Source organism: Pteropus alecto, unplaced genomic scaffold, assembly GCF_000325575.1.
Source record: "Pteropus alecto unplaced genomic scaffold, ASM32557v1 scaffold270, whole genome shotgun sequence".
Classification (NCBI taxonomy): Eukaryota; Metazoa; Chordata; class Mammalia; order Chiroptera; family Pteropodidae; genus Pteropus; species Pteropus alecto.
This window is the reverse complement of record NW_006430735.1, coordinates 7,260,349-7,277,093: the sequence shown is the minus strand read 5'-3', so window position 1 is coordinate 7,277,093 and position 16,745 is coordinate 7,260,349. Positions and strand designations below refer to the sequence as shown.

The following is a 16,745-nucleotide window of genomic DNA, read 5'->3' as shown; positions in this document are numbered from 1 at the left end:
AGAATAATGTGAACATACAAGGATTCGGCACCTAGATTAAACAAATTTTAATTAATTTGAAATATTTTTTGAACCTCTTCTTATCTTTTAGTTTTCCATTATAAGTCACATACAGTGAAGTACACAAATTAAATGTATAGCTTGATGAGCTTTTATGTAAGTACATATCCATATAGCAACATCCAGTCCAAGGTATAAAACATTTATCATACCTAGGAAGAGTCCTGCATGTCCCCTTGGAGGTGATATTATCCAAAGTTTTACCAAAAGGTTGAAAACAAGCAAAACTATTCTGATGCCATCGTCACGAATTAATTTTACATAAACTGTATATTATGGATGACATAAAATGCATCCTACTGTACATATCGCTAACATTTATTTGTTGAGTCTCTCATTGTTAGAGATTATTTACAGTGTTTCCCAGTCACAACCAATACTGCAATTAACACTTCTATCCATGTTTAAACACAGAGAAAGAATTGCTTAAGTGAAAGAAATAATGCAGTTTTAACTTTACTAAGGACTGTAAAATTTCTCTCCCAAGTGGTAGTACCAATTTATATTCTCATGAGCAATCTGTGAGAACCTCCTCGTATGTTTCACAACATTTGCAATGGGCAGGCTTTTTAAAGTTTTTGTTAGTCTGATGGCTATTAAAATAATATCCTATTTCAAAATTTTTTTCACCTGCAAACCGTTGGTATTTCCTCGTTTCTGTTGCCTATTTGTATATTTGCCTATCTTTCTATTGAGTTATTTGTTTTGCTTTTGTTGTTATTTTGGATGGCTTTTGGTTTGGGTTTTTATCACTGTTTTAATATTCTGGATTCCTATCCTTTAGGAAATACAGATTGCAAATATCTTTTCCCAATTTGTAGTTTCTCTTTTAACTGTCTCTATACTAGGATTTATTTTTTAAAATCTTCTAATTTTATTGCAGTTAAGTTTATTGATATTTTCCTTTATCATTTGTGCTTTTATATCATTTAAGAAATCCTTCCATATGACAAAGTCATTATGAAACCTTCCTATATTTTGTTCTAACAGTTTTAAAGTTTACTTTTTTAGATCTCTAACCTTGGTATTTGTTTTCGTATACAGTACCTTACATGCAACCTGTTTTATTTTTTCCATGTGGATAATCTTATTACTCCAGCACCATTTAACAAATTAGTCACCCTTACCACTAACTTGTAATGCCATCTTTCGCCTACATCAAATCTGTTTTCAGGATCTTTATTTCATCCAATGGACTGTTACTCTATTCTTACGCTAATACTGTAGTGCCTTCATTACCATAGCTTTATAATATTCTTGTTATTTGGTAAGGTCAATCTCTCTACATTGTTTTCTTTAAATTTCTCTTGACTCTTCTTGGCCTTTTGCTATTCGGTAAGAATTTTAGAGTTATTTAGTCAAGTTTTGCAAAAACCCTGCTGAATTTATTTGTAATTACAGTAACTTTAGAGAATAATCTGGGGGGAGAATTGACATTTTTATAACATTCTGTCTTTCTGCCCATTAGCAGACTATATATATATATATATCCCTCTGCTTAATCAGATCTTCCTTCATGGTCCTTGATAATGTTTTATAATTTTCACCATAAAGGTCTTGCTTGAACCTATTTTGTTAGATTTCTTCTCATATAACTTAGATTTTTGTGCTATTATGTATAGAATCTGTTTTTATTTCATTGTTTATATGTCATTATTGGTGAATATTCAGCAACTTTGCTGAACTGTCTTATTCGTTCTCATGGCTAAACTGGAAATTCTCTTGAGGTTTTCTACATAAACATGTATACCATCAGTAAATAATGACAGCTTTTCTCTTAAATTTCAGTTTTTAAATGTTCAATCTCTTTTTCTTGTCCTATTGCATTACTAAGAACTCTATATAGTGTTAACTAGAAACATTGATATTAAGAAAATCTGTTCTATTTCTTCAATAGAAATGTTTTAGAAATGTGATATTTGCTTAGGATTTTGATAAGTCAAAATTATTATGTTAAAGAAGTTCCCACCATCAATTTATACTTTGCCTATGCATCTTTAATCAGAAATACTAGCTGAATTTTATCTAGTATATTTTCTGCATTAATAATATGATAGTTTCCTAATATGTTAATATTTTACATGACAATTAGTACATTTCCTAATATTAAACATGTCTTACATTACTAGAAAAAAACTTGATCCTGGTGATTTTTTTAACCCACTGTGCAGTTTAATTTACTGATACTTTATGTAGTGTGTTTACTTGTGGATGTTAGTCTTTAATTTTTCTTTCTTACCCTGTTACAGTAGAGTTTTGGTGTCAAGGTAATATTAGTCTCATAAAATACGTTGAGCAGCATTTCTTTCTCCTTTTTTTTTTCTATTTCCAAAGCTGTTTTTATATTATAGGGATTACCTATTCTGAAGATTTGGTTAAACTTGGCTCGAAAATCATCCGTACATGGTATTTTCTGTCAGTAGGGCATAGGTACTGTAGGGTGAACTTTTCATTATCAGTTCAATTTCTTCCATGTTTATTGATTTATTCAAGTGTTCTGTCTCTTCTTAACTCAACTTTGTGAAGTTATTTTTTTTTTTAGAAAAAATGTGCAATTAACAGTTATTCTGCACTTTCAAATTTATTTGATAAAATTGTTCATAATAGTCTTATGATTTTTCATTTTATCTTTAAGTATGTCCCCTCTTATTCATAATATTATTTACGGAGCCTTTTCTCTTCTTTTATTAGTTGTTAGACATTCTGTTTTATTTGCTTTTTTCAAAAACTGGCTTTTTATTTCGCTTATCTACTTTATGGCATCTTTATACTCTATACCATTACTTTACACTTTTTTATCAACATTATTTTCTTTATTCTACTTTCTTATAGTTTAGACTATTTTTTGTTTTCTAAATTCCTGAATTGAATTATTCCTAATTTAATTTCAATTCTCTTTATTATTTTTTGATATGAATTTTAGTTTCTAAATTCTCTTTCAGGTTTCTTATTGGCTACATAACATGTCTTGATATGTAGTTTTGTTCAATTTTAAATATTTTGTAATATGTTTTGCCTAATTTTTACTCCTTGAGTTATCTAGAAGTGTGTTTTTACTTTCTAAATATATATTTACTCTATTTCTATTACTGATTCCGAATTTAATTGCACTATAAGAAGAAGATGTGTTTTACATGGTTTTAATTGAAAAACATTTTTTGAAATGATTTTTGTGATCTGGTACATGGATTTTACTGCTGAGCTTGAAATCTATAGGTGGCTTGTCTGTTTCTTTAGTGCTCATGCTAAAATATTGAGATATTTACATAACTACATTTTTTTTAATCCACTTTTTAGTATTTCTGGTTTTCTCCTTAATGTAAAAAAAAAAAAAAAAAAAGTGCCTAGCGTATTTTATCTACTCCTAAGTATTAATCTTGTTATGTAATTGTTGAATGAAGTTTTAGTTTCACCTATTTGTTTTAAATAAGTACGAAAGCGGTTATCATTGATTTTCATAGTCAATGCTTCATTATCTTTACTCATATATTTTAGTTATTACTGTGCCCACCATTATTCTTGGATTCTATGACTTCCTTCCTTCTTGTCAAATTACATCTTTCAGTAATTCTTCAGGGGGGAGCCTGGGTAGTACATTCTTTTTGTATATCTAAAAATATCTTTATTTTATCTTTAATCGTAAATAACAATTTTTCTGGGTATTTTTGCTCAGCATTTGAAGATAATATTCAATTATATCTTAGACTATTGTTGTGTTAATTGTCATTTCTTAAGAGAAATCTGCTATCAGTCTATTTTCCATCTCTTTGTAAGTAGCCTTTTTCCTCTTGTAACTTTTAAAAGTTTTTCTATATCCTTGATGACTTACTGATTTTCTGAAATGTATCTAGGTGGGGACTTATTTTTGAATTACCAGTTATGAACTCAGGATATAGTTTCTAATCTCAGGACTCTAATTCTGGAAAATTCTCAGCTTTATTATCTTTTTCCTTATTATTTTCTTTGTCAGTACCTTCACTGGGATTCTTATATATATTGGTGTTTCCTAGTCAATTTACTACATCTCAACTGCTCTTTCATTTTCTGAAAACATATTTTATTTTCTGTGATTTTCTTTTTCTGAGCGAATATGACTTTCTAACTTTCTAACTCAATCATCTCCTTGAAGTTGCCCCATCTTAAGTTATCCCATCTTTTGCATTTTTATGTCAATGAACATATTTTTCATTTTTCAGAAAATGATCAGTTCTATTCACCTATTCTTATCTTATTGTTGTATGTTTTATTTATTAATTTCTTGTTCTTTTACAGGTATAATTCTTTTATTTATCTCTGAGCTTTGTAAACATACTCATGTTAAGGTCATTGTCATGCAATTTTATAAAATCAAATTCATCTGGTCTGAATGTTCCAATGGTCAATTTTATCAGCTGTTTTTCTTAATGTTAGATTTCTTGCTGTTTTAGAATTTTGTTTTGCAAGTTAATGTTTGTCATAGGCTTTTTTTGTTTTGTTTCTTGGTTCTCTCTCTCTCTCTCTCTCTCTCTCTCTCTCTCTCTCTCTCTCTCTCTCATGTAAAATAGAGTAAGAGAGAAAGACCCCACCACCTTTCCCTCCCTCTCCTACCCTCCTCTTTTTCCATACATTCCTGACCAGTGGTTTTGCAGTTGCCTCTATCTGGATTCCTGGGTTCCTAATCAAAATCCAAATCTGATAATGGTAGCTTTCGGTTTGTTCTCTTTAAGAAGATCATGAAGCTGTGTTTTTATCCTTCCAACTGTCAGTATATAGTTCTATATAAGCTCTTGCCCTAAGCAGCAGTTGAACAAATTTTTTGCAGCCTATTGCTGAAGTAGGGAGCTAGGCTTGGGTCCACCATTTCAAATGGAGCGTTTTGGCACCATTACGCCAAAGAGCTAGGTTCCCAACCATCTCTATGTTCTTCTGGATCCAAATTTCAGCAAGCTTGTGGCTTTAGGCCCCTTTGCTGCTTTTAGTCTATTTACAGAAATGATCCTTTTTTTAAGTCTCTTTGGTCTTTTCATTTTGTAGTGTATCAATTTATTCAGTTAACAGTATGTCTTGGACAACACTCCTTTGGATTTTTACCTTTCCGTTATTTAGATACATCATTTTAAAGCAAATATTATAAATGCTATAAATATTATAAATGTTATTATTGAATGTTGAGTTGTGCTAGGCACTGAACTTTATAGATATTATTTTATTAAATCCTCATCATAATCAGTTAGTTTTATTCTCATTTCGTGAATTGGGAAATTGACTAAAGTAGGCTAAATTAAATCCTTTTCAGGAAAGAGGTTATAACTGGTAAATGGCAGAAGTAAGATTTGAACTCAGTTTTCTCTACTATCAAAGCTGTGCTCTTAAAGTACTATCCTATGTTTAGATTTTGTGGCTTTTTTAAAACTTTTGTTATTGTGTTTATTTTTTATACATTAATTAAATTAACTAATATTCATTGTAAAAAAGTATATCTGGTCCTATCTCAGAAGTTCTACTTAACATTTTCTATGTTTTTATGCACCTTGGTTCCTTCTCTCTTTTTCTAATGTACCTATGTTTTATTTGTTATCAATCTAGTAATTTGGAATTTTTAAAGCATAGTTTTCTTTTTTTCTTCTAGTTTTTTTAAAAAAACATTTTGGCCTATTTTCTTTAATTGTCATCATTAATGAAATTGTATGCTGTACAAAATGAGAAATTTAGGATCCTGCTTCTTCATTCCTCTCCCTCCCAATTTCTCATATTTTGTCATAATACATTATGTCATATATAGATTATTCATTTTTATGATATATCCAAGGGTAAGATAATCACAAAAAGCTGGATCATTTAGTGGTAGAGAGCTTCTGATACAAAGTAGGTGCTCAGTAAATATTTGTTGAGTATGAAACGACTGGATCTATTTCGTATGCACACACATGTACACAGAGAAAGAAAACATAGCTGAGATCTCTTGAGAGTCTCCCTTTACTACTGGATGATCTATTCGCATAAATGTTAGATTTTGTAAACTGTAGAACAGCCATATGATTTAATACATGTTCTTTCTATCAATATTATTGTTAGGCAAAAACATGCTTTGTGAATCAATCCTTATTAATCGACGAGCCCCTATTCAAGTTAGTCCCATTCGTAGCTCTTTCCACATTTGCCCCTTCTACCCTACCCTACCTCTACAAATAATAAATATACTTGGCAACTCCCATCTTCACATCCATGACTATTGTTAAATTTTTATTTGACAAATACCATGTGATTCTTGAATATGAAATAGTGATTAAATAGCAATAGTTGGATTTTATTCAATTGCTAATAGCCTGTGTTCTTCCAGAATTGTTCATGTTGTTTACTTTTAAATAGAGGCATTTAAAGGTAGTTTTTAAAATTCTCAATTATAGTTAAAGGAGATTATTTATAGAAGTTGCTAGGAAAATTGTATTTTCCATTGAATACCACTAGATATTCCCAATAAACTTAATGATGGTCTGCAACATCTAGAATAAAAATATGATGCTTCTGTTATAGTAAATCAGATTAATAAAACAACGTAGATTAACTAACAAGAAAAATCAAACTACTATAAACTATATCATTTGCTAGCATGCAGATTTTATGGAAATCTAAGTGACATATTTGATCAGTTTATAAGAAGTACAAATTATATGTGTTTATAAGAACACTCAAGCCTTCTATATGGCATGATTTTAACCATCTTTTATACGTTGAAATTAAACTGTCTTCCTAGCTATTTCTATTCTTTAAATTGTAAAAATGTTTTTTATTATTCTCTATTTAAAAGGCACTGAACTTGGAATCAAGAGACTTGGTTTCTAGTCTCAGTTCTGTCATATGACCTTGGGTATCTTAGTGAACTCTGAGTTAGTTTCATTTTAAATATAAAGAGTTGCGCTTGATGCTCTGTAAAGCCCCTTCCAGTGTGTATGCCTAGTACTTGGCATTGTGTCTTTCTCTCTATTATATGTAAATACCTACATGTATAAACTTAACTGTTTACAGATTCTACACATCAATAACCTAAGTTATTCAACAGAATTCATAAGGAAATATCCACAAATGAGATTAATTTTTTCCTGAGTAAGGCAGTTGAATTTAGCCAATACCTAAATAACTGGGAACTAATGAGGTTTTTGATCAGGACTAACATGATAAAAGCAGTATTTTCTAAAGTACTGTTAAACAGCAGTCTACAGATGAATTAGAATGGAAGAAATCTGGAATACAGACCAGGTAGACATGATGTCACGGTTCAGGATGAGATAAGGGGAGTCTGGAGTATAGTGATAGCATCAGAGATGAAATAGAAGCAAATTATAGGAAGATACTGAGATATATAGCTGTTCGAAAAACATCTAAAAAGTTTATAAAAAGGAAAATCATGAAAGAGGAAATTCAAATGTCTAGTAAACACATGACAGAAATATTTGAGCTTACTAGCACTCAAAGACGTTATTTATAAAAATAATAATTCTCAATGCTAGTGCGTGTACAGTAAAACTGGCACTCATGTAATGGGGATAGTGGGGGTATATGTTGACATAAAATTCTGCAAAGTATTATGGCATTATAATATCAAGAACCTCTCTTTAAAATGTATCCTTTGGCCTAGTAGTTTTACTTGTCGAAATCTATCCATAGGAAATAGAACTCAGACAAAGATTTATATACTAAATATTCATCACAATGTCATTTATAAAAATGAAAGAAGAGAAAAACAATCTTAAATATTAATCAGAAAAAATAAACAAATTATGGAATATTTATACGTCGTTACATATAATTATTAATTATGTATTAAAGATACTTTAAAGAATTTTTTACTAAGAAATGCTCATAAAATAATGTAACTGTAACTGTCTGATCCAAAAGAAACTTATATAGCTAACATGATCCCAAGTTAGAAAAATGAAAGTATTTGGTTACAATCAAAGGAAACTCATTAAAATGTGAACAATAGTTATCTCTGTATGGTAGAATTAAGTGATATTTTATTTCTTTTTCTTAAACTTTCAAAATGTTCTAAGAATATTCTAATGATTAGAAAAATAAAAATTTTGAACAACAAATCTAAATAATTAATTTTAAATCTGATAATAATTCACCATAAGAAAAAAATGTGTACTATTTGTCACCTCTTAAAAGGATTCACGTGTTTTGCTTTTTCTATTTATTAAGCTTCTGAAATATCTGAGATACATATTTTAGGAGTCATATCATATTAAATATATGATGTATATATTTTGAATCATATATTGTTTCTATTACCCAGTGTTTCTCAGAGTCTCTCTCTCCCTTTTTTTTTTTTTTTTGGGGTTTTTTTTTTTTTTTTTGATCCTGTACATTTGCCTTAGGTTTTCAGCCTGTACTTTGACATTCCAGAATCTCATTTTCTTTAGTTCAGTTCTGACATTAATATGTTCAAACCACATTTACATGTATATGAGATTATCACAAGGGAAGAAATCTAGATCACTCTTTATGTTTTCAATTGTTTTAACTTCTAAATTTCTCATTGTATAAAAATTACATAATCTAATAATAGAATTTTGAGTAATTGAAATAGATGAAAATGAAGTAAAAGACACAGCCAATATGTCACTGTAGTCACTTTTATTGGGTGGAACGAACTACTACTGATAAAATTTATCAGGCGCCCATCTCCAGAATAGAATCTCGGCTGCTCTATGTAAGAATGCATAAACATAACAACTTACTTGGCTCCATATCCAGAATTTAGCCAAAAAAGAAACCCAGTTGGATGCCAGGAAAAATGAACCAGATAAAGTTTTATCGGCCTAAATCATACAAGTAACTTAGTCTGCCTCTTTTTAACAAAACTGTGTAAGTAAAAATGTAATCTTCTTTAAAAGTCTAAATTCCTTACACTAGCCAATGGCAAAGTGCTGGAGTAACTAAAAATTTCCAGACCGCACCCTCTTTTCCTTCTTCTGCCAGGAGAATGAACCACTCTTTCTCCAGCTCAGGCCTCTGACTACAAGTTAACCCAGAACCATTTGTACACAAGGTCATCTCTTTTTCAGAACTGTAAGTCCAGTGAAAACAGAGGCTGCGTCCTATTTCTTACCTCAGGTTTTGGCAAAGTACGTGATTGCTGAATGAACTAACGGAAGATAATCAGTTTAGTTTAGATTATTTTAGTATCTATGAAAATAATCTAAGGAAAAAAGTTACTTAGACACAAATGCTCACACCCTGTATATTATTATGTAACCAATTTTGCTAGCATTTAGGCAAGTTTCTTTACAATGGTGTTATCACCAAATCATGAACATTTTGGGGAGTAAACATCTTTCAAGAACATATTTTCCTATAAAGCTAAGAGTTAAAGTGTTGTAGTTCTTAAGAGCTCTTGCAATGATTAGTGTGACACCCACAAGTTACTAAATCTCTCCAAATCTCAATTTCCTCATCCGAAAGATGGGAATAGTAATAATACTTATCTTTTAGTCCTTGCTGTGGGGATTGGATGAGATCTTGCATATTAAACAGCACCATGCCTGGCTAAGCCCTTGGGCTATTATTACTAGAATTAATGCCTCCCAGGAAAGCTGCTTGTATTTGCACATGCATCTTGACAACTGGGACAGAGGGTACAGGCATACCAGCAGTGCTCTCAGTAGATATAGAATTAGGGAGCTTAAGTGCATAAACCAGTGCTTTTCAAGCTTCAGTAGCACAAGAGTTACTTGGGAAGCTCGTTTAAAATGTAGATCTTTCAGTTTCGCCTCAAGAGCTACTCATTCAGTTTATTTGTTCTGGGATGAGACCCTGAAATATGTCTTTTTCACATACTCCTCAGGTGATTCTTGTGGAGCTGGTCCAAGACCAAGCTCTAGGTAACCTTGCCATTATGACTCCATCTCAGCCTTCATTGCAGATCACCTCCAGCCCCATGGCATGACCTGCCTCACCCACTCCAGCCTGCCCTCCCCACCCCCACCTTGCCCTATCAGTATTATGTGGCTTTGCTGCCCGCACCCCCTTGCCCTACTCCACTGAAAGCAGAAGAGAAGCATAGGGAAGACAGGGTCAATTGGGAAAACTCAAGTAGCTACAATAAATTGTCTGTTATTTTGTATTATTTTGACTAATGATCTTCTGCATTACTCCCAAAGTGAACTGACTTGAGAAGTAAGATGGAACTTTAGAACAATAGTTTTCCCCCAATAACTATAGAGTGACTGGCTATAGTGAAGTTTGTCTCCTGTTTTTTCATGGAATTGCTATCCATAGAACTTAGATGAATAAGCAAAATTGAAGTGCAAAGTGTTAAATGCACGCTTCAGTTTAGTCAATGCATTTGCACATTGAAGTAATTAGGATGTATTTAAAAGCATTCTGCTTGCAATACTTTGTTCTCCATTGCCTACAAATCAAATTAGTGAGGGGTAGATTTGATTTTGACATCATTCTGAAAATATTTTCTTTTTCTTTTTTAAATTTTCTTAGTATTACATTTTTACGAAGTTCAAAACACAACCAACTGTGACTAAATTCATAAAAACAAAACAAAAAGTTCATAGTGCAAGAAAATGAAAAACAGCAGAGTAATATGCAATAGAACAATGTAAATCATACCTGTAAATATAGTTATAATAACATACCTTATCCATGTCTGATCAATTAATAACAAATACTTACTCAAATAGCAAATAGCACATTCTTTTACATCAAAAGCCCCAAATGTAATTATTCATCTCAGTCCAAATATATATTAAAAGGCAGCCAGATCCACTGAGAAAAATCTTAACCATCTCCTACTTTCATTGTACTGTACGTAAGGCAATGAATGACTGTAAAGAAAGATTATAAAAGGTGTTTTCCTTGTTTGCTAACAAAGCGTTCAAGCAAGATTACTTGTTTTTTTGAATATATCAATTTGGCAGAACCGAGAAATGTTATGGAGCTCTGTGGCACAAAGACAGACCTGAGTTTATATCTCAACTCTGCACACTGTCTGTATTTTCCGTTATAATCGACAAATTATTTCACCTCTCTGAGCCTCAGTTTTCACATATATAAAGTGAGGGTAATATTATCTACACTGCAGAGTCTTTGTCCTAATATGCAATAATGTATTTGAAGTGCCTGGAATTTAATATGTATTCAATAAATGGCAGTTATTGTTATTGCAGGAGAGAAATTTTGGAGGGATAAGAATCCAAAATCCTCACATTAAAAAAAGACTAAACAAAAATATTCTGTGTTCTCACTTTCCCAGAGGCTATATCCAAGAGTCACAGATTTTATCCTAGAATTTTATCAGGATTCCTACTGAAGGGATTGTTTTACTTTTATAGTCTTCTTGCCACCCAAATTGTTGTCCTTCATGTAAATCAGTGACCTCAAAATACATGTTGAGAAATATCCTTTATACTATTGAAGTACATATTTAAATGACTATAATTTTCTAATACAAATGACTATCATATCCTTTTGTTGAAGATAAACAGTACTTTGGATTGGGTGCAGATTAGATAAGTCAAATTCCTCTTATTTTTTCTATACCGATTTTATAGTTTTAGAAGTCTATGTGTTTGTACATAGAAGTGAAGGACAGATAGAATCAATAAGAATAGTAGATTCATTTGTGCTTCTTAGGAAGCAGAGATTGTATCCTATTCAACCCTATGTTCAATAAGTAGCTCTGTGTTTCATATATAGAAAGTGCTCATTAGATGTTTGTCGAATTAAGTAAATAAGCAGAAACAAAATGCTGAGAAAATATGTATATAGCATTTAAAAGAGCCAACTCATAAGTAGTATGTGCAAGTAGTAGACAGAGACTTTAAACCTACCTTGAGGCCTCAATGCCCCTTGGCATTGAGTGGCTCCATGCAGAATGGCAGCCATTTATATTTAGAACCTCTAATTCTTAACTGGAGGAAGCAGCTAAACCAGAAGAGCCAATCGACCTTCAGTGAGAGAGCCATGATATGAACTTCATGTCAGAGCTGGAAGGGACCATATAGGTTTTCTAATCCACGAGCCTCATTTCTCAACGGAAGGAACTAAATGACTTGCTGAAACACTTGGTGGCAAAGTTCATGGATACTCAAACTTCAGTTTTCCCACTCTGGTCCAATTCATTTGATATTGTACCATGTTGCCTTTGTGTCCCCAGCCTGTCTCCTTGGGGGCTTCCATGTATCTATAGTAGCTTCTCTTCCTTTGACCAAACAATGCAATGGAAGATTCAGCAATCATCAGAATCCGATCAGAATCATTTCATCTCTTACGGTGTTTTCCATAGAGCCTAAAAGGCCATAATAAAAAGATTCTTTTGTTGACTCTTAAGTTCATTTTTTTTTTACCAAGAAATAATCTACATTAAATTATTATTAACCATTAACAGCTCATTCAAATTATTTTAGCTCCTTTTCAAGTGATTATTATCTGGAGCTAAAAGGAATGGAGAAGAAAGAACTGTTAGACTTCGAGTGAGGAGAAAGTAAAGGAAGAGTCCTGCCCTTGGGGTGCAGCAGGGGAAAGGCAAGGTCAGCTTGGCTGTGGCAGGGGATGGCAGGATTGGGGGTGGTCCAGAGTGCCCAGGAAGTAACTCAAGGATTTGAATCCTTGAGAAGGTAAGAAGAGATGAAGGAATAGAAAAAAGAGGAAGTAAAAAAGGGGAAGGGTACTGCAGGTAGACTTAATAATTTGTCTTGATTCATTACTTAATATATTTGTAACTCTTGCATTCAATGGAGAAGCCTTGTGTTCAGGTCATTCGTGTCCTGTTACAGTGTATATATCTACTATCAAGTAATGACAAGAATTCCTAGAATTGAATATTAATGACATCTGTGAAAGAAGAAATAAAGCATTTGGTAGGTAGATATCTTCCCCATCTACCTAAAGAGTGGAGGAAGTGTTGATGGGCTGTTGATGGTGAGTTAGACTGGCATACCAGGAATTTTTATAAATGGTTTTCCCATGCTCCATTGAATCTGTTGCTGAGACTTTAGTTGTATACCAGCTGTGCGTGCAAAATCTCATAATTATTCTTACTGTATTAAGCATTTTATAGCAATTTTAGCTCTAAAATGCTATGCAATAGTTTTTATGCAAGTGTACCAGACATGTAAGCTGTTCCAATGAAAACATTTTCTTTAATTTAGACACGTGGTTTTAGATTTCCAAACTTAGCTCTCTGCATTGACGGAAGAATCTTTAGGACAGACATCAGGTTTTTTGGTGGGGAAGAGGGGGCAGTTGGATTTTCTTGCACATACTTTAATTCTTTAAGCAGCCTCATCAGAAAAAAGACATTTCCCTAATTGTACAAAATACTGATATTAGCAAATAATATCACTAACTGAGCACTAACTCCTCCTCAGCCTGTCCTGTTGAGAAAAACACTAGAGAGGAAGCTAGGGTGATCTCTGCATCCCTCTGGGATATAATGACAAACAGGCAGAAGGACTTGGACTTAACCTCTCTGCAGAAGGCCAACACCTTTAACGCTGCTGCACATGCTGCTGCTCCCTGCAGTGGCAAGTCTTGGGCCTGAGCCCAAAGCTGGTGTGGAGTTTGAACCCTTGGCATTCTGGCCCAGGGCCAAGTGCTATCAATGGAACCCCACTGACACCTTTAGTTATTCTTCCTAGATTAGGATAGTAATTTACTTGTCTCTTTGATTTCAAGTGTCTGGTTTTGTTTCCAGATGCCTCCCAGCTCATCTGTATTCCAGGGGTTTCAAAAGACTTTAACCTCATTGGTTCTTTCCTTTGTCAGTTCCATTTGGTGCACACAGGAGGGGTACAGAGACTCGAGAGAGGCAAGGGAGGGGTGTGTGTGTGTGTGTGGGTGGGTGTGTGTGTGTTGATGTATGGGGGCATGTGGGGAGGGCTTGGTGAGACTGCAGGAATAAATGAAAGGCATATTCACTTTCAGAATATGAGTTCTTATACCAGGGCAAGTCAGGATGGAGTTTAAGAGGTGATGTGTAGGACAGTATAGTGTAAAGTGTCATTAGATAGACTCATGTGTAAAAGCCCTCTAACCAGCAGTAATCTCAAACTCTCCCAAACGATTGCAATATATGAAAGAGATGCAGAGATCATAGAAATTTTATCCCAATGCCAATAAGGTAACAGCACTTGGATTTTAACATGCTATGGTAAGAAAAGGCATTTATGCGGGGGTGTCATTTCATGTTTACAAGGGCTTGTCTAGAACTGTTTATTGATTTTACTGCATTTCTTTCCCCAGGACCCTGTAGATAGATAATTGCTAGAAATGTCCATCATTACAGAGCAACGAGTGCAACCATCGCACTAGGAAAAAGATACACATAGGACCCTGCAAGCAGGCATCAGATGAGGAGAAGAGTCACACAATAACACATGCAGCTATAACTCCAGGCAAACACACACACAACACCCTGTGTAGCCATTGCACTGAGAAAATACACAGAGCCCCCTGTGCAGCCATCACACATCAGGAAAATACACACATGACACCCCTATGCAACCATCACACCAGGCAAAAGCACAGACATAAAATGCTAAGTCAATAGGAATGAACAGCTCATAAAAGCCTACTGGAATAGATCACATCACAGCCAGGTACATCTGTTCTCAGCACTAACCATTATCGTTAGCTTAAAATGCTTAAAATCACTGCGCATCCTCAGGTCTAGGGACAGATTATTCCAAGAAGATTCTGCTAAATAGATTTGGCAATGCAGTGAAGGGGACCTCTACTACATTAAAGTGATGCATTTTGCATCTCAAAGGCTGTCAACTGTGTCTAGGGGAACTGTGTGATTGAAGAACAATGCTCTAGGATGGGATAGTAATTTTTCCAGCCCTTCTAAATCTGGGGGTAATTTTTACCCCAACTTGAGTTAAGTGTACAATTGAATGGGCAGCTATCAGATTGGGAGGTGACTAATAAAAGCAGAATTGGAAACATCATTCATCTGCGCTGCAAAGTAAGCTATGCCATCCTGTTTTAAACTGGAACTCTCAGGGGAGATGTCATATCTAGCAGTCTTAGTGAGGTCAGACTTCAAGCCATCAGCTTGAGCTAAATAAGTAGTAACTACAGTCCTTGCTTCATAGGGTTGTCTGCCCAACTGGGGAAAATAAAGGAATCACCCACCTCTTCTTTTGCCAGTTTATTCTCTTTATCTTCTTGCCTTGGTCTGTGATGTGATCCTAACTGTGAGACACAGGGGTTGCAGCACTGTGAGGGAAACTCGGCGTGTCTTTCTGAAGAGTGGCCCAAAAATATAGAGTTTCAAGCTTGCAGTTCCATGTTTCAATTACAGTGGCGTTATGTGTTTCTACTGAGTGAGACAAGTTTCGAGCTAGCTTGTTAAGAATGATTTACACCATAATTCTAGGAAAAAACAAATGTGACTGAGATTTGAAAGGGAAGAGTGGTGGGGGGGAAGTGCCAGACTAAACGAATCCTAAGTAAATAGGGTGGGGTTGGGGTTTCTTTTTTTGGTGGTTTTCTGTTTGTTTGTTTCTTTGCTTTTTAAATTAAAAAAAAAAAACACAAGAGTAAATGTATATATTGTTGCTAATTACTTCTTTCACCTGGGTGGAATGAAGCAAAAGAAAACAGAATTGCTCCATTCGTTCCTTGTAAAAGCAAATTTCCAGGAGAGGACAGATGTTTCTCTTAAATTCACATGACAGCATCTTACTGGGAATGAGCAGAACTGGAAATGAGAACGAAGAATCCCACTTCCTTTTTTTTTTCCCAAATGCGGTGGAAAAGGTTTTGTTAGGGTGAGATAAGCATTTTCTATAAAACAATGCAGTAGTGACATGAGGTAATTACATGGTGACTGGGACACACCACATGGCATACTAGAGAAATTGCATGATACCTACGTGATAACTATTAGTAACTCTAGTTATTGCTAATGTGTTATCTCCTGGTAACTATATAATTAGTTTGTGTCACCAAAGCACCCTAAATGTATGCCTGTTCCAGCAACTCTTGCAGGAAAAAAAAATAAACTTTTTTGCAAGGGGGAAAAAAAGCTAATGAAGAAAGTTGCCAAGAACAGATATTTTGTAATCTGTGCTAAATCTCTGCTGGAAAACATGAACAGTAACGAAGCTGAGAAGACAGTAAAAGAAATTCGGGGCAAGGTGCCAGACGCCCAGACGGAAGGAGAATGTGGACCAAAAGATTGCGACAATCGGGTAATTATGGTTTATGAATTTCAGCTTTAATCTGTAGTTCAGTGAGTCCTGATTAAATATCTGTTAAACACAATTAAAGTTTGTTTTTGTATTTCACCGTCTTGATCAGAATAATTAGAGACTGCGTGTTTCATGTCAAAAGTAGCAAGAGGAATTTTAGTGAATGAACATCGTTTTTAAAAGCCATTTGTAGCACCAGCTGTTGGCATTATTTTATATTTTAGTGTTATCAGCATAAAGATGGTCCTCTGGATGCTGAATAGTTTCCAGCAGGACAAGGATGTTATGCTGTCATGATGGGCCTGTGCTGATGAAGCTTAAATGTTTAAGGGCTAATGTTCCCTAGAGATGGACAGGGAAGATGTAGGTCAGGAAAGCAGATATTTTGGGTGAGAGAAGGAAGACAATTAAGTTTATGGCTGAGGGAAGAAATTTCTCATGGTATAGTCATTTGTATTAATACCTGCAAATGCTGGTTAGCTTATTGAGACA

At 33.9% G+C, this 16,745-nt stretch overlaps 1 protein-coding gene across 19 annotated transcripts in view; it reads left to right on the top strand.

Annotated features, from left to right (window-relative positions):
• ZBTB20 (zinc finger and BTB domain containing 20) overlaps positions 1-16,745 on the top strand; it is a 396,848-nt gene that overhangs the window by 168,622 nt on the left and 211,481 nt on the right. Inside the window, exon 1 of one of the 19 annotated variants that reach the window (XM_025051361.1) lies at positions 15,784-16,253. The exons of the other annotated variants lie outside the window; for them this stretch is intronic. The gene's annotated coding sequence lies outside the window, so the exon portion shown is untranslated. Of the gene's footprint in view, positions 1-15,783; positions 16,254-16,745 lie in introns of those variants that run through there. 19 annotated transcript variants of the gene reach the window in all.